General features: G+C 44.1%; 1 protein-coding gene across 1 annotated transcript in view; it reads right to left on the bottom strand.

The window, feature by feature from the left end:
- The window catches only part of LOC141050999 (uncharacterized), a 205,095-nt gene that overhangs the window by 150,623 nt on the left and 28,036 nt on the right, over window positions 1–26,436 (bottom strand). The window lies entirely within an intron of this gene.

Below are 26,436 nucleotides of genomic sequence, written 5' to 3' on the forward strand. Positions count from 1 at the left end.
CGCTGGTTTTCCAATCTTTCTGAGAGCAACTGTGGCACCTTGGGGTATCTTCCTCCTCTGTATTTTGACTGGTATTTGTGTATCACCTGTACATTTGAATTTTATGAATTATTTATAAATAAATAAACTTACTTTTTTCTAAGACACCATTGGCTCTTTGTTCTCATGCTATCACATACTTAAAGCAGCAGGGCACCTGTTCTCTATTAGGGTTGTCTATGCTGTGATTCTCTGTGCATAAAATGCATCCTCCCTTTTAGAGAGGTGCCTGGGCAATGTGTTCATTCTGTGGGATCGGTGCATCCCACTCAGACCAAACTCTGCTGAGCTCTTCGTTCTAAAGGCTGTTGTTTGCTTTATTCTAATACCTCTGTCTCCTCAGAATCCTCTGCTGGCAGTTCCCTATCCTGGATTCTTCTGGACACTCCAGTTTCTATCCCAGGGTGACCAAGGCTCTCCTAACAGAACCATCCAGATATCTCTGCCGGCTAGATCAGCCTTTCTGAGATTACACAGAGCTTCCGGGATTCTCACCACCTCTTCTATACTGTCTGTACGGGTCTTCCCTCTGGTCCGGGTTTCGCGGCATTAAGGCTACCTGGTGTGGCGACTGAGGATTCCCTTTATAGGGGTATACCTTGCCCTGTGCTCCACTATGTGGTTCTGTGCCGTGGTCCAGAGGGTTCTTCCCTCAGGCACCTTTTCCTTTTTGTTAGCTACCTTTAATAAATATGCTTGGTTTTTAGAAGCTCATTCTCCTGTCTCTTGTGTATCGGGTCTACAGCTACCACTGCACCATCAGTGGTCTAGTGAGTCTACTATACATCTTCACGACCTGTGGGCGTAACATCTATAAAAGCCAAATTTAATCTCCCTGAGTGAGAGCGTTATCACTATTACAGAAAAAGCATTTCCCTTTTTAACTTTACTCAAGTTTCTATCCCCTCCACCTTTCAGAAGATATGTAGGCGATTCCTTCTGCTAAAGGGCTTATTTCAGGAATATATTCAATCATAAATCACTCCCTACCCTCCCTGGTATCCCAATACACATATATGATTACATTGGCTTGCAGTCCCATTTAGGAAGAAAACTCTTTCTTCCTACATGGCAAACTATTTGGGCGAGATGTATCAATAATCACAGTTACAGTATATTTGTTGTGTTCAAAACTTGCCGTTAGCACAGCAGAGTTAAAGTAGTTTTCCCACAAACAAACTTGATTTTAATCAATATATTTTGGAATAATAATAAGGTCCACAATTAGATTGTTTAAAAAATGTACCTGTGCTCAGATAATCTTATAAATGTGCCCCTGAACATACTGTGTTATGGCTGTGTCTGACTGTGCTGGTACATGTCCTGGTCATACCACAGCTCTTGGGTAGGAGTGGAAGCAAAAGAGTATACAGAAAGGACAGCAGGGGATCACAGCTGATTCTTTCTTGGAAGTAAAACATTTTTTAAAAAACAGGCAATGAAATTTTTTAACTTGCAGAAAGAATACGCTGTGATGAGCAGGAGAACATTTGTAAGATTATCTCAGCACAGGAACATTTTTTTAAACACATCCAATTGTGGAAATTATTAATATTCCAAGATCTACTGATTAAAATTGACATTAAAATTACTATTGTTTGTGGGAAAACCCCTTAAGTGTAATTTATCTCCAAACAAGCAATGTGGGGGAGGGGCAGTAAATCAGAGTTGATAGTGCTATGAGAGGAGGAGTGCTGGTTGAAGTGTTTATAATGTGACACAGCTAAACTCAGCTGTGATGCTCTCTGAAGTTCACTTGAGGAATGGGGGAACATGAATTAGAGGAAGGGTTACAGGCAAAACCATCATGAATGAACCAGTCTTCCCCAGAAGGGCAAACTTTTGTTTCGGATTACATATGTTGATCAGACTATATTTAGAACAATAATTTTACATATTTACATAAGAATTGTCAGTTTTGTGACTTTTCTTTGTAAAGAAATAATCAAAGTGGAACTACTGCATGTATGGATGTTTACATGTTTACTATTATACAGTAAAGAATTTAAAATAAAATCTTGGATGATGGATTTTCACACAACCATGTTTGTAACTTTATTAATATTCACACTCAGTGATTATTCTCACTTTGTACATTTCATTGTCATCTTCAATTTATTTTTTCACATGTTAAGAGATAATGAAGGGTTTCACTTCTTGAATCTCCACTGCAAATTTATCATCGTTTTATCAATCGTACATCACTTACAGTGGGGAAATAAGTATTTGATCCCTTGCTGATTTTGTAAGTTTCCCCACTGACAAAGACATGAACAGTCTATAATTTTAAGGGAAGGTTAATTTTAACATGAGAGAATCTCAAAAATAAAATACAGAAAATCACATTGTATAAATTATATAAATTTATTTGCATTTTGCAGTGAGAAATAAGTATTTGATCCCTCTTTCAAACAAGACTTAAGCACGTAATACTCGATTGATCAAAATATATTCAATTTTTTCACCCCCCCAAAAAAAATGCCACAGCTACTGTATATACTTTGCAAATGACTATAAAGCCCAAATTCCTACCTATAGACTGTTTTAAGCCACTTTCCCTGCTCCTGTAACTCTCCCTCTATAGATTAAATGCAGAATGTATGTGATACCAACAGTAAAGCAAAGAATTATAGCGCTAACAAGAGCTTTTAGTATGATGGTTCCGCTTCAGCACCAGTAGCAACATTACAGGACTCTGATTCGTTATAATGTGCACACAGGCATGGATAAGCACTCTCTCCTTCCAATACAAACTGTCACAGAGCTAGGCAGTGGCATCAGGGTGCCAAGTCTGGCAGTGACTGTTCTTTTATAATCCCTGATGACGTCATATGGCCTAATTACAGTAATGCCACAAACAAGATGGCTGCAGCATTACAGTGACTCGCAGCCAATCCCTTAATATTTGGGGCCCGTTACACAGTCAATTCGAGCGGGTAGGGGATTCGAGTTTGAAATCGAGCACCGCCCAATGTTATCTGAGTAGTGAGCACATCAATTCTAGAAAAAACTTGGCACTCAGAGAGCAATTTGGCGTGAGAAAAAAGGTTCTTTTTATTGTGCATCCAACAGTCAAACGTTGGATGCACGTTAAACTTTAAACGTTTTCGATCCACAAAAGGATCTTCGTCAGAACTGATTCAGTGGAATAGGTAGGGAGTGTCTATATTCCGATATGGGTATCTTGCTGTATACTTGATACTCCAAAAGGGATTCAAGTTGCCTGGATGCCGGAGAGGAACCCGTGCAGGGGTGCAGTGCTGCGCTTATCCTCAGCGACACCGATCGCACACTGCAACGAGCTGTCCTGCACGGATTCCTCTCCGGCATCCAGCAACTTGAATCCCTTTGCTCATCCTCAGCGACACCGATCGCACACCACAATGCGCTGTCCTGCACGGGTTCCTCTCCGGCATCCAGGCAACTTGAATCCTTTTTTTTGGAGTATCAAGTATACAGCAAGATACCCATATTGGAATATAGAAACTCCCAACCTATTCCACTGAACCAGTTCTGATGAAGGTCCTTTTGTGGACCGAAAGCGTTTAACGTGGTTGTTGGATGCACAACAAATAGAACCTTTTTTCTGATGCCAAATTGCTCCCTGAGTGCCAAGTTTTTTCTATATTAGATACTACAGGCTGGATACCCTACTTGAGCACCGCGTACTATTATGAGTGCCGTGTTTTTAGTTTTGTTTAGTGAGCAGTTCCGAGCACACAGATTCTCGACTGATATCCAAGTATTACTGGGGGGCGTGGCCTAACAGCTCCAGCAGAAAGACGTGTCTATCAGGAGCTCCTGATAAAAATCGAAATAATCTGTGAGAAAATAAACTTCAAGCAATCAGAGATATAGCAGGAGGAAGCGAGTCATTCACAGCACAATCTGGTACAGCTACGAGGCAAAAGGAGGAAGAATAGACTGTCCTAGCTGCTGTTCTGAGAAGCGGTGGGGAGAGGCCTGTGAAGCCCCGGACTGGAGGAGCAGGAGAACACCTTATCCACAAGCCCGGGACTACAGAGCGGGAATAGCTTTACCCGCTGAGGTACCGAGCCGCTGAGCCGCTCACCCGCGCTACCTGGGACCAGGCAAGAGTGATCCCCCGCTGCCGCCATCCTCCCACCCTTCCCCTTACCTGAGAGCCCGACGGGAGCGCACGGAGTGTGAGGCCTGCCTGACACGCTGCGGACGTCTCTCCCTTCCTCCCAGCTTACAGCTCCGCACCCTTGCAGATCCGCTTGCTCCGCATCCTTGCAGCTCTGCCTGCTCTGCACCCTTGCGGCTCCGCCTGCTCTGCACTCCTGCAGCTACGCCTACTCTGCACTCCTGCAGCTACGCCTACTCCGCACTCCTGCGGCTACTCCCTGTATCCGTACCTGCACCTCCTGTGTGAACAAGGTCCAACCCTATTCCTTCATATTCCACTCCAGCCTGCCCTGTGTGTCCAGCGATGCCCTCCTGACCTGTGTCTCCAGCTGTGCCCGCCTGCCCTGTGTCTCTAGCCATACCTGCTTGCCCTGTGTCTCTGCCGTGTCTGCTTGCCCTGTGTTTCAGCCGTTCCTGCTTGCCCTGTGTCTCAGCCGCGCCTGCCTGCCCTGTGTCTCAACCGTGCCCACCAGCTGTGCCTACTTGCCTGCCTGTCACTCGCACCTGACCAAGTGTCCTATCCCCGAGTGGGATCAGCAGTCACAGCCAGATAACACCCTGGAGTGGCACCTGGCAGCTGCCTCCCGCACAACCCTGACCTCAACATTGGAGGCTCCAGAGAAGACCAAGGCAGCTGTCTTAGTCACGCCCCTTCCAGGGTAGTCTGGTCTGTGGCACAGTGGGGACACAACCCCCCGGCTCGTGCCAGTCAGCCAAGGTGCGAGCATGACAGTTTGCTCAGGCCATGGTCCCCACTGAGTCCCATGTCCTTCCGCTTGCAGAGCATCATTAGCTTGTTTCCTGCCAGTATGAGCAACTGGAAGAATTTGTTCCACCCTGCGTGGTTCCGACTGTTGAGACTTCTGAACCAATCATTGTCTCCAATGCCATCTACAATCAGCTCCTGGCTTATGAGTAGCTCGACCCTGCAGATCTGCCAAGGTTCTATGGAAATCCTAAGGAGTGCCAAGGGTTCCTGGAGCAGTGCCTGTGGTACATCGTGTGGAATCCATCCTGTTTCCCCTCTGATTGGGTCGAAATAGGATATAAAATGTCCTACCTAGCAGGAGAAGCTTTGATGTGGATCTGTCCCCTCTGGGAAGCAGGGGATCCTATCGTCACGGACCTAGAGGCCTTCCTAGTGGCCTTCCGTGAAGTCTTTGGTGTGCCTTCCCCAGCTGCTCCTACAAAGTCTTCCCTTTCTAGGTCTGAGAGGCGGTCCAGACGGGCAAAACCCATGAGAAAACCGCCACGTCAGACCACGGCCGTCCGAGACCCTCCTGTTCCTCCATCCATCAAGGCAGCTACCGAGTAAAACCCAAGAAGACTGATAAGAGTGGGCTGGTAAAACAACAGCCTGAAACCAGTCGTAAGAAGGGCATACAGTATTGCTGAGGTTGTGTGGAACACCCGGACGGCTACTGTCCGAAGGAGCTCAAGCTCCAAAACCTTGGGTCAGTGGGAGAGGCTGTCCTTGGTGAGAGTCCCTCCTTCCCACTAATGTCGGTGATGGTTCCCGTGCCCTGTGGGAGCTTTGGCCCTGTAGATGTGTTAAAGCTGGAAGCCAGACTGAGTCTGTGTGGGGTTCCTGTTTCACAGCTTCAGAATCCTGTGAAGGTGTTTGGTGATGGTCGTGCCCTACTTATGAACAGTCCAGTGTCGAAGGGACAACTACAGCTCCAAATCGGAGCGTTATATTTGGAGAAATTTATTTTCCACTTGCTGACCAGTTTGACCATCGGTCATTCTGAGCCGGGTAATCTACTGCCCGTTCTGGTCCGAAGACCCAGCGTGGTGCTGCACTTGGAGCTACCTAGTCACCAAAGGTATCTAGTTTCAATGTCGCAAGGTCAGGCTACAGTGTTGTTACCTTCCCCACCTGTTCTGCTGGCTATTGAGTCATGGTGTGCTGATGTCACAGAAGAAAAGGAAGCAGTGGCACCCTCTCCACACACCTCCTGTGACCAGTTCCCAGAAGCATCCCTGTCACTTAAAATTTTTTCTCTAGGCCATGGGCAGAAGATGGATCCTGTGAGGATGCCTTCAGATTCCATGTGGCAGGTGGATGAAGAAGTTGGAGCAGAAGCTCTTGTATCTCTGATTTTTACCAACCCGGAGGAACAGGTCCAGTTTTCTTCTGATAATGGGCGAAGGATGGATCTAGTGTGGGTACCTTCAACTTCTACAACTTCTAGTTGGCCAGCGGCTAGTGAAGATACTAAGGAGGAGGTCCAATTTAACAGGCTGAAGTTGGATCCAGTGAAGGTGTCTTCAGTTTCCAGGGGGCCGGTTGGTGTTAAGGGCATATCAAGAGCTTCCAAGTCACTGCTTTTTGTCAACCAGGTGAAAGAGGTCCTGGCCCTTGTGTCTTCAGTGTGTGAAGCTGACCTTGCTAGGCACAAAGAGACTTGGCAACCTGCGTTCCCTGATGTCACACCTACCTCATCCTACCCCAGTGATGTGGTGATGGCTCTGACTGTGTGCACCCCCATACTCCTTCTGCAAGTCATTCTGGCAGGCTTCAGGAAGAAGGGCCGTAAAGGTGGTGCTGTAACAACCCTGCTGGCATCACTGCATGGCCTCCCATCTCCCGCACACCAACTTACTCACTGCTCCAGGTCATGCTGTGATTTCTTTCTGCCGCCAGCTCCTTGCCTTGTCTCCTGTCTATGTTCATGTTTCCTGACTGTGTGTATAGGGGAGCGGCGCCTGAACTCTCTGCTTCTTATGGAGTCAGGGTGCACCTGGCTAATGTGTCCCTGACCAATTACCTAGAGCCCTCTACTATTTAGGCCTGCCCCACCCACTGGAACATTGCCTGAACAATGTCTCAACTCAGTTAACTTCTTGCTGCTCAGTAAGCCAGGCCCTGTCCTATGTCTCTGAGAGGCTTTACTCCTAGTTTTGTCTAGTACTCTCTGGCTGCCCACCAGGAGGCGAATATTCTGGTCTCTGTCTTGTCCTAGCTTTGTCTCTGTACCTTGCTTAGTACTTCTCTGTCCGCCCTCCAAGAGGCAGAATATTCTGGTTCCTGAATACTTCGGTCCCTGTACATTGCCTCGTACTGTTTCCCTGTCTGTACTCTGTCCTACCCCTGCCTCGTCTTTGGCTTCATTCCCTGCTGTGTCTTTCCCTGTGTCCTACCTGTCTGTGCTCTGCACCCTTGCAGCTCCGCCTGCTCTACACCCTTGCAGCTCCGCCTGCTCTGCACCCTTGCAGATCCACCTGCTCTGCACCCTTGCAGCTCCGCCTACTCCGCACCCTTGCAGCTCCGCCTACTCCACACTCCTGCGGCTCTGCCTACTCCGCACTCCTGCCTGTATCCGTACCTGCACCTCCGGTGTGAACAGGTCCAACCCTGTTCCTTCATATACCAATCCAGCCTGCCCTGTGTCTCCAGCCATGCCCGAATGCCCTGTGTCTCCAGCCGTACACGCTTGCCCTGTGTCTCAGCCGTGCCTGCCTGCCCTGTGTCTCAGCCGTTCCTGCTTGCCCTGTGTCTCAGCCGTTCCTGCTTGCCCTGTGTCTCAGCCGTGCCTGCTTGCCCTGTGTCTCAGGCGTGCCCACCAGCTGTGCCTGCCGTGCCTTAGAAAAGTTTTGATGTCTCTAATAAATTGACAGTTCAGTGTATAATACTGGTGGATAAAACGAGACTGAACACAAGACCTTCACAGCCTTCTACATATCACTGGGAAGCTTGGCGTAACAACCACGGTTGCAAAGGTCTCGATCAGGCCCGTGCAGGTGAAAGGAGTGTAGGGAGGAATGCAGGATATGTAAACCAGGATGGGGTCTAGAATGAGGGATATATACAAGGTGATTATGATAGATTCATCTGGTTTTGCATTCATATTACTACAAAGATATAAATGTCACCAGTTTGTAATAATAACTTATCAAAAGGTCACATCTCAGAGTTTGAGACTCGCTTGTGACTCACCAGGTGACAGGGCAGCATCAGATCCCAAAATGATGACTATGCAAGAAAATAGCGCCCCGGTCTCCTGATCTGACAGTGTGTGACTTCTTCCTTTGGGGGTATGTCAAAGACACTGATTATGTGCTGCCTTTATCAGCAACATTATATGAGCTCCGAGATCACATTACCGCCGCTCCAATGACCATTGACGGGGACATGCTGCAGTGGGTTTGGGTGGAACTGGATTACCACATTGATGTGTGTCATGTGACAAAAGGAGGACACATGCAACATTTATAAACATTATGTGCTAAACTTGGAGAGTTTATGTTCGATATCATGTGCTATTCACCATTGTGCATGAAATACATTATGAAACAAACCTCTTTGAAACCCGATGTATCTTTTATAATCACCCTGTATATATGAGGCCAGGATGAGGGTCATATATACCAGGATGGCGGGAGGGCTAGTCTAAATCTTGCACCAGGGCCTAATAGACTCTAAACAAATCACATTATATAGAATCATAGAATCATAGAATCGTAGAGTTGGAAGGGACCTCCTGGGCCATCTGGTCCAACCCCCTGCTCAAAGCAGGATTCGCTAAATCATCCCAGTCAGATGTCTGTCCAGCCTCTGTTTGAAGACTTCCATTGAAGGAGAACTCACCACTTCTCGTGGCAGCCTGTTCCACTCATTGATCACTGTAACTGTCAAAAAGTTTTTTCTAATATCTAATCTGTGTCTCCTCCCATTCAGTTTCATCCCATTGCTTCTAGTCTTTCCTTGTGCAAATGAGAATAAAGTTGATCCTTCTACAATGTGACAGCCCTTTAGATATTTGTAGACAGCAATTAAGTCTCCTCTCAGTCTTCTCTTTTGCAAACTAAACATTCCCAAATCCTGCAACCTTTCCTCATAAGACAGGGTTTGCAGACCGGTCACCATTCTGGTCGCTCTTTTCTGAACTTGCTCCAGTTTGTTGATGTCTTTTTTAAAATGTGGTGCCCAAAACTGGACACAATATTCCAGATGAGGTCTGACCAAAGAGGAGTAGAGGGAAATAATGACTTCACGTGAACTAGACTGTATGCTTCTGTTAATACATCCTAGAACTGCATTTGCCTTTTTTGCTGCTGCATCACACTGTTGACTCATATTCAGTCTGTGATCTATTAGTATACCCAAGTCTTTTTCACATGTGCTATCACTTAGCCCTATTCCTCCCATTCTATATATGCTTTTTTCATTTTTATTGCCCAGATGTAGTACTTTGCATTTCTCCCTGTTAAAAACCATTCTGTTAGTTACTGCCCACTTCTCCAGTTTATTTAAATCTTTTTGAATCCTCTCTCTCTCTTCTCTAGTATTAGCTATCCCTCCTAGCTTTGTGTCATCAGCAAATTTAATCAGTTTACCCTCAATTCCTTCATCTAAATCGTTGATAAAGATGTTGAACAATACAGGGCCCAGGACAGAGCCCTGTGGTACCCCACCTGAGACATTCTTCCAACTGGATGTGCAGCCATTTACGACCACTCTTTGGGTCCGATCACTAAGCCAGCTATGAATCCACCTAACAGTTGCCTTGTCCATTCCATACTTAGTCATTTTTTCAATAAGGATTGTATGAGAGACTTTGTCAAATGCTTTGCTGAAGTCAAGATATACTATATCTACAGCATTTCCTTGATCCACCCAATCAGTGATACCGTCATAGAAGGAAATTAAGTTAGTCTGACATGACTTATTAGTTACAAACCCATGCTGACTCTGTTTGATCACTTCATTCTTATCCAGGTATTGACTTACATGTTGTTTAATAATTTGTTCAAAGATCTTTCCTGGTATAGAAGTCAGACTCACCGGCCTATAGTTGCCTGGGTCCACCTTCTTCCCCTTTTTGAAGATAGGAACAACATTTGCTCTTCTCCAGTCTTCTGGCACTTCTCCTGTTCTCCAAGAATTTTCAAAGATTATGGAGAGTGGTTCAGAAATTTCTTCTGCTATCTCCTTCAGTACTCTGGGGTGTAATTCATCTGGACCTGGAGACTTGAATTCATTTAGGTTAGCTAAGTGTTTCCTCACTATCTTTCTGTTTATAGATATCCTGGATTCTTCTATTCCCTTAATAGGACAGTGAATAACAGTTGGTGTTACATTTCCTTTCTGAGAGAAAACAGATGCAAAATAGGAATTTAAAAGTTCAGCCTTCTCAACATCCTGTCTTACCATTTCATCATTATCATCCTGTAAAAATCCTATAGCATCTTTGACTTTTCTTTTACTTTTGACATATCCCCAAAATCCTTTATTATTGCTTTTGACATCTCTTGCAAGCCTCAATTCATTTTCAGCTTTAGCTAATCTGATTTGTGCCCTGCAGATTCTGCAGACAGCATTATATTCTTCTTTAGATATGCCTCCCTCTTTCCATTTTATAAACATTTTTTTCTTCGTTTTTAGCATGTGCTTAAGTTCTGTGTTCACCCATCCTGGTTTCCTTAAATGCTTCCTATTCTTCCCTCTTTTCGGAATTGTTAACAACTGTGCTTTGAGAATTTCATTTTTCAAGATTTCCCATCCTTCCTGGACATTTTTGTCTTTAAGGATATCCAGCCATTGGATCCCTCCAATTATCTTTCTGAATCCCTTAAAATCTGCCTTTCTGAAATCTAACCTTGACGTCTGAGTCTTCACAGGTCTTCCGCCTCTAGTTATCCAAAATTCTAAAATAGCATGGTTGCTACCTCCTAGGGTTCCAGCCACTTTTACCTCCTCAACCATTTCCTCCCTGTTTATAAGGATTAGATCCAAGGTAGCAGTTCCCCTTGTAAATCCATCATATATTGCCTAGATATGATGCACTTCCAATTATCAACAAATCATACAAAAAGGAATGGAAGCTGTATACCATAAAATCAGTAAAGTTTTATTAGGAATAAATTAAAAATGCCTTATAGCACAATACAATACATATGGGGGCAAAAAAAAGCAAAAAGAAATAGGCCTTAAATACCAGTATATGAGGTTCAAAAGAGATAGATATATAGATATATATATATATATATATATATACACACACATGTATTCTATTATTGATCCATAAAGGAGTCCCAAAACATACAGTTGTGTCCAAAAGTATTGACACCCCTGCAATTCTGTCAGATAATACTCAGTTTCTTCCTGAAAATGATTGCAAACACAAATTCTTTGTTATTATTATCTTCATTTAATTTGTCTTAAATGAAAAAACACAAAAAGAATTGTCCTAAAGCCAAATTGGATATAATTCCACACCAAACATATAAAGGAGGGTGGACAAAAGTATTGGCACTGTTCGAAAAATCATGTGATGCTTCCCTAATTTGTGTAATTAACAGCACCTGTAACTTACCTGTGGCACCTAACAGGTGTTGGCAATAACTGAATCACACTTGCAGCCAGTTGACATGGATTAAAGTTGACTCAACCTCGGTCCTGTGTCCTTGGGTGTACCACATTGAGCATGGAGAAAAGAAAGAAGACCAAAGAACTGTCTGAGGACTTGAGAAACCAAATTGTGAGGAAGCATGAGCAATCTCAAGGCTACAAGTCCTTCTCCAAAGACCTGAATGTTCCTGTGTCTACCGTGCGCAGTGTCATCAAGAAATTTAAAGCCCATGGCACTGTGGTTAACCTCCCTAGATGTGGACGGAAAAGAAAAATTGACAAGAGATTTCAACGCAAGATTGTGCGGATGTTGGATAAAGAACCTCGACTAACATCCAAACAAGTTCAAGCTGCCCTGCAGTCCGAGGGTACAACAGTGTCAACCCGTACTATCCGTCGGTGTCTGAATGAAAAGGGACTGTATGGTAGGAGACCAAGGAAGACCCCAGTTCTTACCCCGAGACATAAAAAAGCCAGGCTGGAGTTTGCCAAAACTTACCTGAAAAAGCCTAAAACGTTTTGGAAGAATGTTCTCTGGTCAGATGAGACAAAAGTAGAGCTTTTTGGGTAAAGCCATCAACATAGAGTTTACAGGAGAAAAAAAGAGGCATTCAAAGAAAAGAACACGGTCCCTACAGTCAAACATGGCAAAGGTTCCCTGATGCTTTGGGGTTGCTTTGCTGCCTCTGGCACTGGACTGCTTGACCATGTGCATGGCATTATGAAGTCTGAAGACTACCAACAAATTTTGCAGCATAATGTAGGGCCCAGTGTGAGAAAGCTGGGTCTCCCTCAGAGGTCATGGGTCTTCCAGCAGGACAATGACCCAAAACACACTTCAAAAAGCACTAGAAAATGGTTTGAGAGAAAGCACTGGAGACTTCTAAGGTGGCCAGCAATGAGTCCAGACCTGAATCCCATAGAACACCTGTGGAGAGATCTAAAAATGGCAGTTTGGAGAAGGCACCCTTCAAATATCAGGGACCTGGAGCAGTTTGCCAAAGAAGAATGGTCTAAAATTCCAGCAGAGCATTGTAAGAAACTCATTGATGGTTACCAGAAGCGGTTGGTCGCAGTTATTTTGGCTAAAGGTTGTGCAACCAAGTATTAGGCTGAGGGTACCAATACTTTTGTCTGGCCCATTTTTGGAGTTTTGTGTGAAATGATCAATGTTTTGCTTTTTGCTTCATTCTCTTTTGTGTTTTTTCATTTAAGACAAATTAAATGAAGATAATACCAAAGAATTTGTGATTGCAATCAATTTCAGGAAGAAACTGAGTATTATCTGACAGAATTGCAGGGGTGTCAATACTTTTGGCCACAACTGTAATAAATAATATATAATAATTAATGGAGCAAATAATATAACGCTTCCAAAAGGAATAACTCCTAAAAAAGGTCAATATATGAATAAATAACTATTGGTATTAAGTAAAAACCCCATTGAAGTCAGCTGAATCCTAATCCTGAAATGGCTATGATAGCCTTATGCCTTATAAGTGCAAAGTGCAGTATATAGACAGACATGCTATACAGGGTGGTGCATACTGCAATGAATAAACATGCTGGCTAGATAAGGCAAAGTATATAGACTGCCAGAAAAGAAAAGGGTTACTGCTGATAAATGGTATACCTGGAAGGCCATGGCACCTCTGACGTGCGTTTCGCGGCTAAGCTTCTTCCTAAGGGAGTGTTCAAGGTATACCATTTATCAGCAGTAACCCTTTCCTTTTCCTTTCTCGCAGTCTATATACTTTGCCTTATCTAGCCAGCATGTTTATTCATTGCACTATGCACCACCCTGTATAGCATGTCTGTCTATATACTGCACTTTGCACTTATACGGCATACGGCTATCATAGCCATTTCAGGATTAGGATTCAGCTGATTTCAATGGGGTTTTTACATAAGATCAATTATAAGTCCCTTCTCTTTTTAGATATAAAATGACTGCTGATGAAGGAGCCGGTGACCAGACGACCAGTCGATCAGCTCCTTCATTAGAAAAGAAGCTTTCCCATGCTCCATCAGCCGTCATTGCATTATACATCTAACAAGACAGGACGGTATGTAATAAAAAAACAAGGCTCTACATAATCCAATATGTAAGGGACGGTGCTGTACATAACAAGAGAGGGCATTGCATAATAAGAGATGGCAATATACATAATAAAGGAGACTATGTAATATATATACATGTATGTGTGTGTGGAGATATATATATTGCTCAAAAAAATAAAGGGAACACTAAAATATCATATCCGGGATATCACTGAATGAGATATTCTAGTTGCAAATCTTTATTCATTACCACGTGCAGAACCACTCCTTTATAGGGGTCTGCTCCATTTGCCCAAAAACAGGAGGAATTGTTTCACAATCAGTGTTGCTTCATAACTGGACAGGTTGATTTCACAGAAGTGTGATTGACATGGAGTTACATTGTGTTGTTTAAGTGTTCCCTTTATTTTTTTGAGCAGTGTATATATACAGTATATATATATATATCATTGTCGCCATAAAAACAAAGGGGGCCCAGACAAACTTCTTGCACAGGGGCCCCAAGCTGTCAGTGTCCGCCCCTGCCTTTACCCCCAAGGGTGGTTTGCATATTAATGACCGGGCCAATTCTTACAATTCTGACCACTGTCCCTTTATGAGGTAATAACTCTGGAACGCTTCCATGGATCCCGGTGATTCTGACACTGTCTTCTCGTGACATATTTTACTTCATGATAGTGGTAAAATTTATTTTATGACTTGCGTTTATTTGTGAAGAAAACAACTTTGAATTTTCATGCCCTTAAATCAGAGATACGGCACACAAAATACTTAATAAATAACATTTCCCACATGTTTACTTTACATCAGCACAATTTTGGAACCAAAATTTTTTTGTTAGGAAGTTATAAGGGTTAAAAGTTAAACAGCGATTTCTCATTTTTACTACATCATTTATTTTTAGGGACCACATCACATTTGAAGCCACTTTCAGGGGTCTATATGATAGAAAATACCCAAAATTGACACTATTCTAAAAACTGCACCCCTCAAGGTGCTCAAAACTACATTCAAGAAGTTTATTAACCCTTCAGGTGCTTCACAGGAATTTGTGGAACAAAAAGTGAACATTTAACTTTTTTTTCACAAAAAATCTACTTCAAATCCAAATTTTTTTATTTTTCCAAAGGTAACAGGAGAAATTGGACCCCAAATACTATTGTGCAATTTGTCCTGAGTAAGCTGATAAACCATATATGTGGGAAACCATAGTGGTACCATGTTTATTTATATCCGTATTTTTGATTGCGTGTTATTCCACTTTTTGTTCAGTTGTATGATGGTAAAGCATTGTTTTTTGAGTTTTTTAGTGTTCACAAAAGGGGTTAACTAGTGGGACAGCTTTATAGGTCGGGTAGTTGCTGAATCGGCGATACCAAATGTGTGTACTTATATTGTTTTTTTTTCATTCAAATATTTATTTAGAGATAGAATATAATTTTTTTTATTATTTTTGATTTTTAAAAATTATTTTTACAATTATTTAAAAAATAAAAATCTTACTTTTTCCTATCTTTTTTACTTGGTCCCACTATGGGACAATCATTTTTTGCAGGTTGACAGCTTCTATAGCAAGCAGATGAAGCAGCATCTGCATGTCATAGAAGCTGTCAGCGCTGCACTGACAGGGAGAGACTTGCTGATCATGCACTGTGCATGATCAGCAAGTTTACTTAGCTCTGGTGACCCGGATGTCGTCATGACGACATCCGGCTCACCATGGCAATTGTTGGGACCCAGCGTCACACTGCGGGGTCTCAGTCCGATCCAAAGGCAGAGGGGCTACAGCCCCTGTGCTGACTGCCAAATGCTGCTATCTTGTTAGATCGCAGTATTTTGGGGCTTAAATTGCTGGGAGCGGTCTGACTGCTCCTGGCACCTAGTGCTGGGTGTCAGCTGTGAGAATCAGCTGACACCCGGCCCCGCTCCCCCAGTGAGGGCGGCAGATCACTTAGACATACTATTCCATCCATGGTCAAATTGTGCCAGGTCACATGAACGGAATAGTACGTCTGATGTCAGAAAGGGGTTAATTTAGGTCTGTAGCTTAGGGGTTCTCTATTGTCTTAGGTAATTTGTATTGATTAACATCAAGAAGCGGCATATAGTAGTGTCATAATACTAAATATCAATTTTGAGGGCAGCACGGTGGCTCAGTGGTTAGCACTGCAGCCTTGCAGAGCTGGGGTCCTGGGTTCAAATCCCATTAAGGACAACATCCCTTGAAGTGGATAGTGAAAATAATCGGTGTAAGTATTAAGAAAGTTACATACATAGATTTTAACTTAAATTCTTTATTGTGAATATTAAAAATGCAAAACATCCAAGTGCAGTAGTTCCACTTTGGTTATTTCTTTATAAAGTCACAAACTGGTAAGAATTCTTACATGAATGTATACTAAGTCATATTGCAAGATGCGTTAAAGGGTCGATAACAACTTGTAGGATTGCTGCTTCCAACAGGTGGTGCAATAGAGATCAAGTCCTCTTCCTCTCTGAAGAGGCAATTTGCATATGTAAATGTATAAAATTATTGTTCTGAATCCAGTCTGATCAACGTTTAGGATCAAAAACAAAAGTTTGCCCTTTTAGAGATTAGTTCATTGATTATGGTTTTGCCTATAACCCTTCATTTCATTCCTATATTCTCCCGTTCCTCAGGTGAACTTCTGGGAGCAACACAGCTGAGTTTAGCTGTGTCACATTGTAAAGCCTTCAAATCAGCTTTCATAGCACTGTCAGCTCTGCTCTACTGCCCCTCACCCATCCTGCTTGAGTGGAGATGAATCACATTTAAGTCTGTTATGCTGAAAGAAAGTTTTGAGCAGATATAACTGTGATTACTGACACTTCTCCGGACAGGTAGTTTGGGGAAAAGGGCAGTACAGTACAACTGACAGTGCTAGGAGAAAAGAAAACCTGATTCTGGATCAGAACATCATTATTTTAAACCAGTTCTCTTTAATTGTTGTACAAAGCAAAGTCTCAATTACTCTAGCCCAAATAGTTTGCCAGGTAGGAAAAGGGAGTTCTCATCCCAAATAGGTTTCCCATTCAATCAGTTACGTTTGTTGGGAGGGTAGGGTGTTGTGAGTTCAATTTCCCCTTCGTCACTGAGGTCTGGTGAACTCCCTATTCTGGTAAAGGAAGGTAATGAGCCTGATTATCAGGCACCTGAGCCTAATGATGATGACTGGCTGAGTGGAGTCACGGACTGGATATAAGGCTGCCGATGCCCTTCTTACCTGCGGGTGATTTCTCTGTGGACTTCTAGGAGACCAGTCTTATTCCTGCTCCTCTAAAGCTAAGTTTTCTGCTTTGCCTTTTAGCATTTGTGTTTTGTTTTTGTTTGCCTTGCTTTTCTGGATTCTGCCATTCCCTGCTGGGGTGAGCTGAATCTCCTTTTGCCTGTTGCTCTGTCTTCAGAATATTCCTGAGTACTGACATAGTCTTTTTGAAGCCTAGCGTCTTCAGGGCCTTTTTCACTGTCAGTCTGTTGGCTCTTATTTTCATAGGGTTTTTCACGGATTGCAGACAGCAGCCTTCCTGTCCTTTCCTATCTAGTTAGCTTGGGCCCCGTCTTTGCTCAGTCTATCTTTCTGTGTTGTGTTCTTTCTTCTTGCGTCACCGTCATTATATGTGGGGGGCTGCCTTTTGCTTTGGGGTCTGCTCTGGGGCAGTTTAGATTTCTCTTTCTGTCTTTAGGCTATTTAGTCCTCCGGCTGTGATCGAGGGGTCTAGGGCATCGTAGGAACCCCCCACGGCTACTGCTAGTTGTGTTGATAGGTTCAGGGGTCTGCAATCCGATAGCTGCCAACCTCTCTGGTTTTCTGGACTTAGCTAGCATTTCTGTTTTTGCCTCCTACGGTGACTCAATCATAACAGTAGGGAGTCATTTATGATTGAGTATATTTCTGAAATCTTCTCAAAGTGGTGGGGAGAGAGAGTTTAGAAGTTAAAAAGAGAAAAAAGTTATTTATCTGTAATAGTGATAGCGCGCTAGATCAGGGAGATTAAATATAGCTTTTACAGATTTGAAAGGAGATCAGACAGTTCTCATATTGGAGTCGACTTTGTCAGAACAGGCTCCCAGATGTTCAAGGAAGAACCGTAGCCGAAGTTATGCTGTATAAGCAATACTGATGCAATAAGATATAGGAGTTTAATTGAGGAAAAAAAGAAGGGTCTAATGTTTTTTACAAATACATCTTTTGTAAATTTAATTGGACCCAGTAGGTCAGTTGAGGGTCAATTGCAAAGGTGTGGGGGGGGGGGGCTTAATTGCCATAGGAGTGAAAAAGGGTGAACAGGTGCAACCCACAATTTTTGTATTTCGATTCATTTATTGTATGAGAGACCAGAGAAGGGGTTTTGCATAGGTAGATGGCACAATAATATTTATTTTGGTATATCTGGGACTACAAGCATCCCTGGTATTGGCTACATACTAAAGCTTGAAATGCATTTTTATATTCTGAACACAAATACGGCTACTCCCCTGTGTGAGATCTCTGATGTTTAACAAGACTTGATCGCACTGTGTAACATTTCCCACAAACATGACATGAAAATGGTTTCTCACCTGTGTGACTTTTCTGATGCTTAACAAGAATTGATCTATATGTAAAACACTTTCCACACTCTGAACATGAAAATGTCTTCTCCCCTGTGTGACTTCTCTCATGTGTAACAAGATATGTTTTCCTTGCAAAACATTTCCCACATTCTGAACATGAATATGGCTTCCCACCTGTGTGCGTTTTCTGATGCTTAACAAGAGTTGATTTCTCTGTAAAACAATTTCCACATTCTGAACATGAAAATGTTTTTTCCCCTGTGTGTATTCTTTGATGGGAAATAACATGGTTTTTCAGTTTAAAACATTTTCCACATTCTGAACATGAAAATGGCTTCTCCCCTGTGTGATAACTCTCATGTGTAACAAGAAATGATTTCCTTGCAAAACATTTCCCACATTCTGAACATGAATATGGCTTCTCACCTGCTTGTCTTCTCTGATGTTTAACAAGAGTTGATTTCTCTGCAAACCACTTTCCACATTCTAAACATGAAAAAGGCTTCTCCCCTGTGTGACTTCTCTCATGTGTAACAAGATGTGATTTCTTTGCAAAACATTTCCCACATTCTGAACATGAATATGGCTTCTCCCCTGTGTGTATTTTCTGATGACTAACAAGAGTTGATTTCTCTGTAAAACACTTTCCACATTCTGAACATGAAAAAGGTTTCTCACCTGTGTGATTTCTCTCATGTATAACAAGATGTGATTTCCTTGCAAAACATTTCCCACATTCTGAACATGAATATGGCTTCTCCCCTGTGTGTATTTTCTGATGACTAACAAGAGTTGATTTCTCTGTAAAACACTTTCCACATTCTGAACATGAAAAAGGCTTCTCCCCTGTGTGACTTCTCTCATGTACAACAAGACGTTTTTTGTCTGTAAAACATTTTCCACATTCTGTACATGAAAATGGCTTCTCCCCTGTGTGAGTTTTTTGATGTGTAACAAGACTTGATTTCACTGTATAACATTTCCCACAGTTTGAACATGAATATGGCTTCTCTCCTGTGTGAATTCTTTGATGGTTAACAAGATGTGATTTCTTTATAAACCATTTTTCACATTCTGAACATGAAAATAGTTTTTCCCCGGTGTGACTTCTCTCATGTGTAACAAGATGTGATTTTTGTTTAAAACATTTTCCACACTCAGAACATGAATACGGCTTCTTTTTTGTCTGAGCTCTTTGATGTTCACCAGCAATTCTGTTATTTTTGTTTTTCATAATAGTCTGTGATGAATCAGAAGATAGGAGCTTTTCAAAAGGATCAGATGGTAGATCTTTACTGTGCAGGGCTGAGGATAAATCTGAGATATTGTCATGTTCTTCACATGTATCTGGTGTGAAATTATGATCATGGGCGGTCAAACCTAAAAATGTAAAATGTGCCTCCGATCTGCTGGTACAGTCATCTGCCAAGAATAAAATGGAAATTATTGCATAATATTGAAATTAGATTAAAAATTATAAAATTTATACTTTCTATAACATTTAAAAAAAAAATTGTACTAAAATTCAGAGTATTTGATGAAGGCACTGGTGGCAACAGTTGATATCAAAGCAGGGACTCAGATTACTATGTTAGACCATTAGGCTCCTGCTCTTTTCATTTCACTTTGCCACATTATAGGTCCATGTTTTAGTGTACCTGTCACCAAACTTTTGTCAAATATAAAACATATTTAGTGAAATATTCAGTGAAGACTAAAGGTACCGTTACACATAATGATGTCCCAGCGATCCCACCCACGATCCGACGTGGATGGGATCACTGGGACATTGTTAGCTGATCGCTGTTGAGCTGTCACATAGACAGCCCCTCCAGCGATCAGGACCAGCGAGCATGCTGGTTACCAACGTAACATCGGGTTTCTAAGGGCTGCGGGGCCCTTAGAAACCCGATGTTTACCCTACATACCAGCGTGCCCTGCAGGCAGGGCGGGAGGTGGAGGCAGAGCGGCGCACAGACAGACCGGCGTAGCTCTGCCCCGCAGCCCTTAGAAACCCGATGTTTACATTGGTAACCAGCGTGCAGCGTTGCTCATTGCTGGCTCCCGCTGCCACACGCAGCGATGCGCGCTGGCCAGCAAGAGACCAGCGATAAAAAAATGGCCCAGGACGATCCAGCACGATCAGCGATAACCGGCAGGGGGGCCGATCACTGCTAGATGTCACACACAGCGATCTCGCTGGAGAGATCGCTGATGTGTGACAAAATCAACGATCTCACTAGCGAGATCGCTGTGTGTAACGGGCCCTTTACAGAGATCAACCTCCCAAAAATCCTCAAAATTATCCCACCTCATTCACTTTCCATATAACAAATATGGAAACAACAAGAGAGAAAATGTTTATGTAACAATATACAACACTGATAACAATATTGAAGTGCAGTTGAATGAAACACACAAGCAACACATGTGCTAAATACTAAAAAATACAGAAAACTAATCTGAGCCCAGAGTCACAAAGGGGATAAGGTTATATACTGTATGTGTTACAAGTGTCAACAGAGCTTCTATCAGCACAATATTTTCAAAATTCAGAAATTTGATTTTGCACCGTGTTGCATTTTCGTGCGCACCGTCAATAGTGGGCATGCACCGGCAAAAGCATACCTGCGCACCCAATGCTAAAGATAGGGTACGCAGGTCGCATGCAGCGTCATGCGCCCATAGGCGGAGCTGACCGGAGGAGGCGCGGCAGGGGGCGGAGCATCACAACTAGCGTGCACTGCGCCTCCAAATGCTAGTGTGAAACTAGCCTAAGATGGCTTTTCTCCTGCACCAATGCTGTGCAGAGTCTCCTTACCTTACTAGCGATCAGTACAGATGATGTGCGGGATGATTCTTCCTGAACTTGTAATTTGGCTCAATAGCGGTGTCTGCGCAATTCCGGTAGGTCACGCTTGTTGAGACACCGTGTGAAAAAAGCTGCTGACCTGGGCACACATGACTAGAGTTAAGTGAATATGTTTGGAATCAGCTGCCGAATCTGAATTTGCCATATTTGTATCATATTGGTACCTTAATCGTGACAAATTTATGTTCGACAATTGATTCCGAACATATTCATTCATTTCTTCTCCCACTGACGTTGGGCTGTATCCGGCGAATTTTGTAAAAACAATATTCTCCGCCAATCATAATCGGATTCTGAAAAATTCACTTAATTACACACGATGTCACTGGCTACGGGCTCTTCCTAAGCAAAAAAAAGCGTGGCTTGTTCCTGTGCATTTTAGAGAAGTCATCATCCTTCTTCAGGGTTCCGGGCCCAGGGTGATGACACCTCTTTTACAGGTAAGTATCAATGTTCATTGGTTGAAAAGTTTTGTATGTGATGAAACGCAAAAATAGGGATTTTTGTGTGTACTCACCGCAAAATCCTTTTCTTCGAGCCAATCATTGGGGGACACAGGACCATGGGTGTTATGCTGCTTGCCACTAGGAGGACACTAAGTGAACACAGAAAAAATTCACTCTTCCTCTGCAGTATACACCCTCCGCTGGCTGAGATTGACCCAGTTCAGTGACAATGCAGTAGGAGCATTAAATAAGGAACAATAAACTATGTCAAAACCTAAGAACGAGACAACAAGCCAATGGCTAACAAGGTGGGTGCTGTGTCCCCCAATGATTGGCTCTGAGAAAAGGATTTTACGGTGAGCACACACAAAAATCCCTATTTCTCCTATGCCTCATTGGGGACACAGGACCATGGGATGTCCTAAAGCAGTCCCTGGGTGGGGAGCAACACAATTGCTAATACCCCATGTACCACTGGCTTACAGCTGTGGTACTGCTGATTGCAGAATGTGCCAGCCAAGGGCTGCATCTGCAGAGGCCTGAGAATGAATGTGGTAGTGTTTTGTAAAAGTATGCAAGCTGGACCAAGTTACAGCTTTGCAGACCTGTTCTGCTGACGCCTGGTGCCGAATGGCCCAAGAGGCGCACACTGAGCGTGTAGAATGCACCTTAATCAGGTGTGCCCCTGACACGGTAGGACTCCTGAATAGCCGAGCAAATCAACTTGGCTAGTGTGGACTTAGAAGCGGCTAGACCCTTCCTATGCCCATCTGGAAGCACGAACAGGGCATCTGACTTGCGGAAGGGAGCTGTCTGCGAGATGTACCATCTAAGAGCCCTAACCACATCCAGAGTGTGAAGAGCCTTCTCGATACGATGGACTGGTGCCAGACAGAAGAAGGCAAAACAATCTCCTCATTGAGATGAAAAGAAGACAACTTTTGGCAGAAAAGACGGAGACGTCCTCAAAACTGCCTTGTCTTGATTAAAATTCAGGAACGGAGGTCGGCAGGACAGGGCTGCCAACTCCAAAACTCGTCTAATTGACGTAATCGTCACTAGGAAAACCACCTTCCAAGAAAGAAAGGCTAGTGAAGTGACACATCCTGCAGTGGTTCAAAAGGGGCTTCCTGTAAAACTCTGAGGACCAAGTTAAGATCCCATGATTCCAACGGCCTTTTATAGGGAGGCGACACATGGGAAACTCTCTGAATGAACGTCTTCACCTGTAATCTGGTGGCAATATTACGTTGGAATAGAATTGACAAGGCTGAAACTTGTCCTTTAAGAGAGCTAAGCGCGAGACATGACTCTAATCCGGATTGCAGGAAATCCAATACGGAAGGTATGAAGAACACCAGAGGAGATCGTCCATGGTCCTTGCACCACGAGAAGAAGATTCTCCAGGTGCGATGATAAATGCGCATGGACGCAGGCTTCCTAGCACTAATCATGGTGGAGATCACTTCATGAGAAAATCCAGCTTGAGCTAAAATCCAGGATTCAACAGCCACGCCGTCAAAGACAGAGCCCCGGAGTTCTGGTGGTAAATCGGTCCCTGCGAAAGTAGATCCATGCGATCTGGTAGTCGCCAGGGAACGTCGGCGACAAGTTGAACTAGTTCCGCGTACCATGCCCGGCGTGACTAGGATCACTGGTACCCCCTCTGCTGTGATTTTCTTGATGATCCTTGGGAGTAAAGGAAGAGGGGGAAAAAAATGTACGGGAGTCGAAACTGATGCCACGACAGAACTAGAGCGTCTGCTCTGACGGCACATAGATCGTGTGACGGGGCAATGAACCGGGGGACCTTGTTTAGTCTTGAGGCCATGAGATCCACATCCAGAGTCCCCCAGTGATGGCAAATCTGCTGAAAAACTTCCGGATGAAGAGACCATTCTCCCGAGGTGAGGCCCTGGTGACTGAGAAAGTCCGCCGCCCAATTCTCTCCACCCGGGATGTGGATCACCGAGATGGCTGAATGGTTGGTCTCAGCCCAACGGAGGATGTGACTCACTTCGTGCATGGCTGTTCTGCTGTGGGTCCCCCCTGACGGTTGATACATACCACAGCCGTGGCGTTGTTGGATTGGATCCTGATGGGGTGACCTGCGAGGAGATGGTGAAAACTCAGTAGGGCTAGCCTAATCTCTCTTATCTCCAAGATGTTGATTGGGAGACGCGACTCTTGAATGGACCAACGACCCTGTGCCATGTGGTGGCGGAAAACCGCACCCCAGCCAAGAAGACTGGCATTGGTGGTCACCACCAACCAACGTACTGGGAGAAAACACTTTCCTTGGTTCAGGGAGGACTTCAGCGTCCATTCACTATCTCCATCCATCCTTGACTCCTTTAAGATGGCTGGATCTTCAATGTAAATAAACAATTGTAAATACACACCTGTACTTTGTATCTCCCTCACCTCATTGTAGATTGTAAGCTCTCACAAGCAGGGTAGTCTTATTTCGTCTTATTTTGCTTTAATTAATGTATTGTTAACGTTGTTACTTATGACTTGTGTTTTTAAACTGTTAAACTGTAAAGCGCTGCGGAATATGTTGGCGCTATATAAATAAAGATGGTTATTATTATTCAGCGTCCACCACCTGAGGGTCTGTCTGACCCGCAGAGACAGACGGAACCGACGGTCTAGGGAGAACTGGTTCTTGTCCCAAGCCAACAGCAGCGCATGTTGCAAAGGGCAGAGATGGAACTGTGCGAACGGGACCGCTTATATCGCTGCTACCATCTTTCTGAGAATCCCCATGCTGAAGCGTATGGAGTGAGGAACCGGGCGAGAGAGAATTCGTGCTCCCTGTTGTAAGGCCAAGGCCTTTTCTGGAGGGAGAATGACCAATCCACAGGAAGTGTCCAGGATCATTCCGAAGAAGGAAATTCGCTGAGCCGGTACTAGAGAAGACTTTTCAAAGTTTATTATCCAGCCCAGGCGAGAAAGTGTATCCACCTTGATACCTACGGATTCCTCGCGGGCCTGAAAGAAACTGGCCCTTGATGAGTAGGTCGTCCAGATACGGAAGTACCACCACTCACCGAGTGTTAAGAATGGCCATGACAGCTGCCATGACCTTGGTGGAGACTCTGGGGGCGGTGGCGAGGCCGAAAGGCAAGGCAATGAACTGGAAATGTTCCTCGCAAATTGAGAAGTGTAGGAACTGTTGATGGGACGGAAAGATTGGGATGTGAAGGTAAGCATCCTTGATATTGATGGATGCTAGGAACTCTTCTTTTTCCATGGAGGCGACGACTGAACGGAGAGATTCCATTGTGAATCGTCGTACCCTGACAAACCTGTTCAACAGCTTGAGGTCCAGAACAGACAGCATAGTTCCATCCTTTTTTGGAACCACAAATAGGTTTGAATAGAAACCCTTGAACCTTTCATCTTGAGGGACCGGTATAATGACTCAATCCTTTTGCAGCGCAAATACGGCCTGAAGGAAAGCTGGTGTCCTTGTTTTGGGAGGACCAGAAAAATCGTGTCGGGGGGGAGAAGAAAACTATCTTGTACCCGGAAGACACCAGCTCTCTGACCCACTCGTCGTGGACGACAGCGAGCCAGGCTTGATGAAATGAAAGTAGACGACCGCCTACTTTGTCAGTGTCCACTGGATACCGCAACGAGTCGTTGTGTAGAGGATCTATGGGATTTGGCTCCCTTAGTTCCAGATGCCCTTGGCCTGGGTTTCCAGGCGCGGTTAGGTCTGTATGAGACCTGGGAACCTCTGTCTCCACACAGGGACCGACCTGATCCAGAAGAGAAGGTTGTGGAGGACCAACTGGAATTGTTACGAAAAGGCTGAAACCTAGTCGGTTGTTGAATCCGAAACGGCCGGACGGGTCTTTGTTGGAGAAGGAATTTACTCTTCCCTCCGGTAGCATCAGAAATGAGCTGATCCAGTTTCTCTCCAAATAGGCAACCAGATTGATAAGGCAGAGAAGTCAACAATCTCTTGGAAGTGGAATCTGCCCGCCAGTTGCGGAGCCATATGGCCCTTCTAATGGAAACTGCATTTGCAGCTGCCTGTGCAGCACAATTGGCAGCATCTAAAGAAGCGTTAACTACAAAGTCTCCTGCATGAGCTATCTGACTGGTAAGGCTGGCTGCCTCTGAGGAAGATTGCTATCTTGAATGGCTGTGACTAACATCTCTGCCCAAGCGGCCATAGCTTTAGCCACCCAAGCCACCACGAAAGATGGAAAGAGCGTCGCTCCGGAAGCCTCAAAGACTGAGCGAGCAAGGTAGTCAATTTGACGGTCAGTGGGGTGTTTGACTGAAGAACCGTCAGTTACGGATAGGAGCGTTTTGGAAGCAAGACGCGATATAGGAGGATTCACTGAAGGAGACTGTAGCCAATCCTTCATGAGATCCGAAGCAAAAGGATATTTAGACTCAATAGGCTTTTGACCTGAGAATCGTTTATCTGGCCGGTCCCAATGTCTCTGGACAATGCCCTTAAACTCAGGATGGCTGACAAATACTTTGTGTACACGTTTAGTCTTCTTAAAAGACACAATATGTTCCAGAGCGGAAATATTTTCCTCTTCCAGCCTCAGAATCTTGTTGACCGAATCTATAAGAGAATTAAGCGTTTCTTGGTCATTCGGGGGTCCTGAGTTAATGACGTGTCAGACTCATATTCAGAGTCATGTTCGCTGCGAACGTCAGAAGAGGGAGAATGAGAGATGGAACTCGCAGATGCCGAAGCGCGAGCATGATCGGGGGACATGTCATGGGTCTGTTTCCTAGAAACCTGACCACCTCTTGACAGAGTATGACCCCTGCTGGTGGAAGGTTCTCAACATTCTGACTTAAAGAGGAGCCCCGGAGGGAGTCTATTGCCTTGGTTAGGGACTCCACAGACCGTGACAGGTACGCAGCCCACTCAGGGGGACTAAACTCAGTGGGAATGGTGGCG

The sequence above is a fragment of the Dendrobates tinctorius genome, unplaced genomic scaffold, assembly GCF_039654945.1.
Source record: "Dendrobates tinctorius isolate UK_male_01 unplaced genomic scaffold, ASM3965494v1 ptg000155l, whole genome shotgun sequence".
Classification (NCBI taxonomy): domain Eukaryota; kingdom Metazoa; phylum Chordata; class Amphibia; order Anura; family Dendrobatidae; genus Dendrobates; species Dendrobates tinctorius.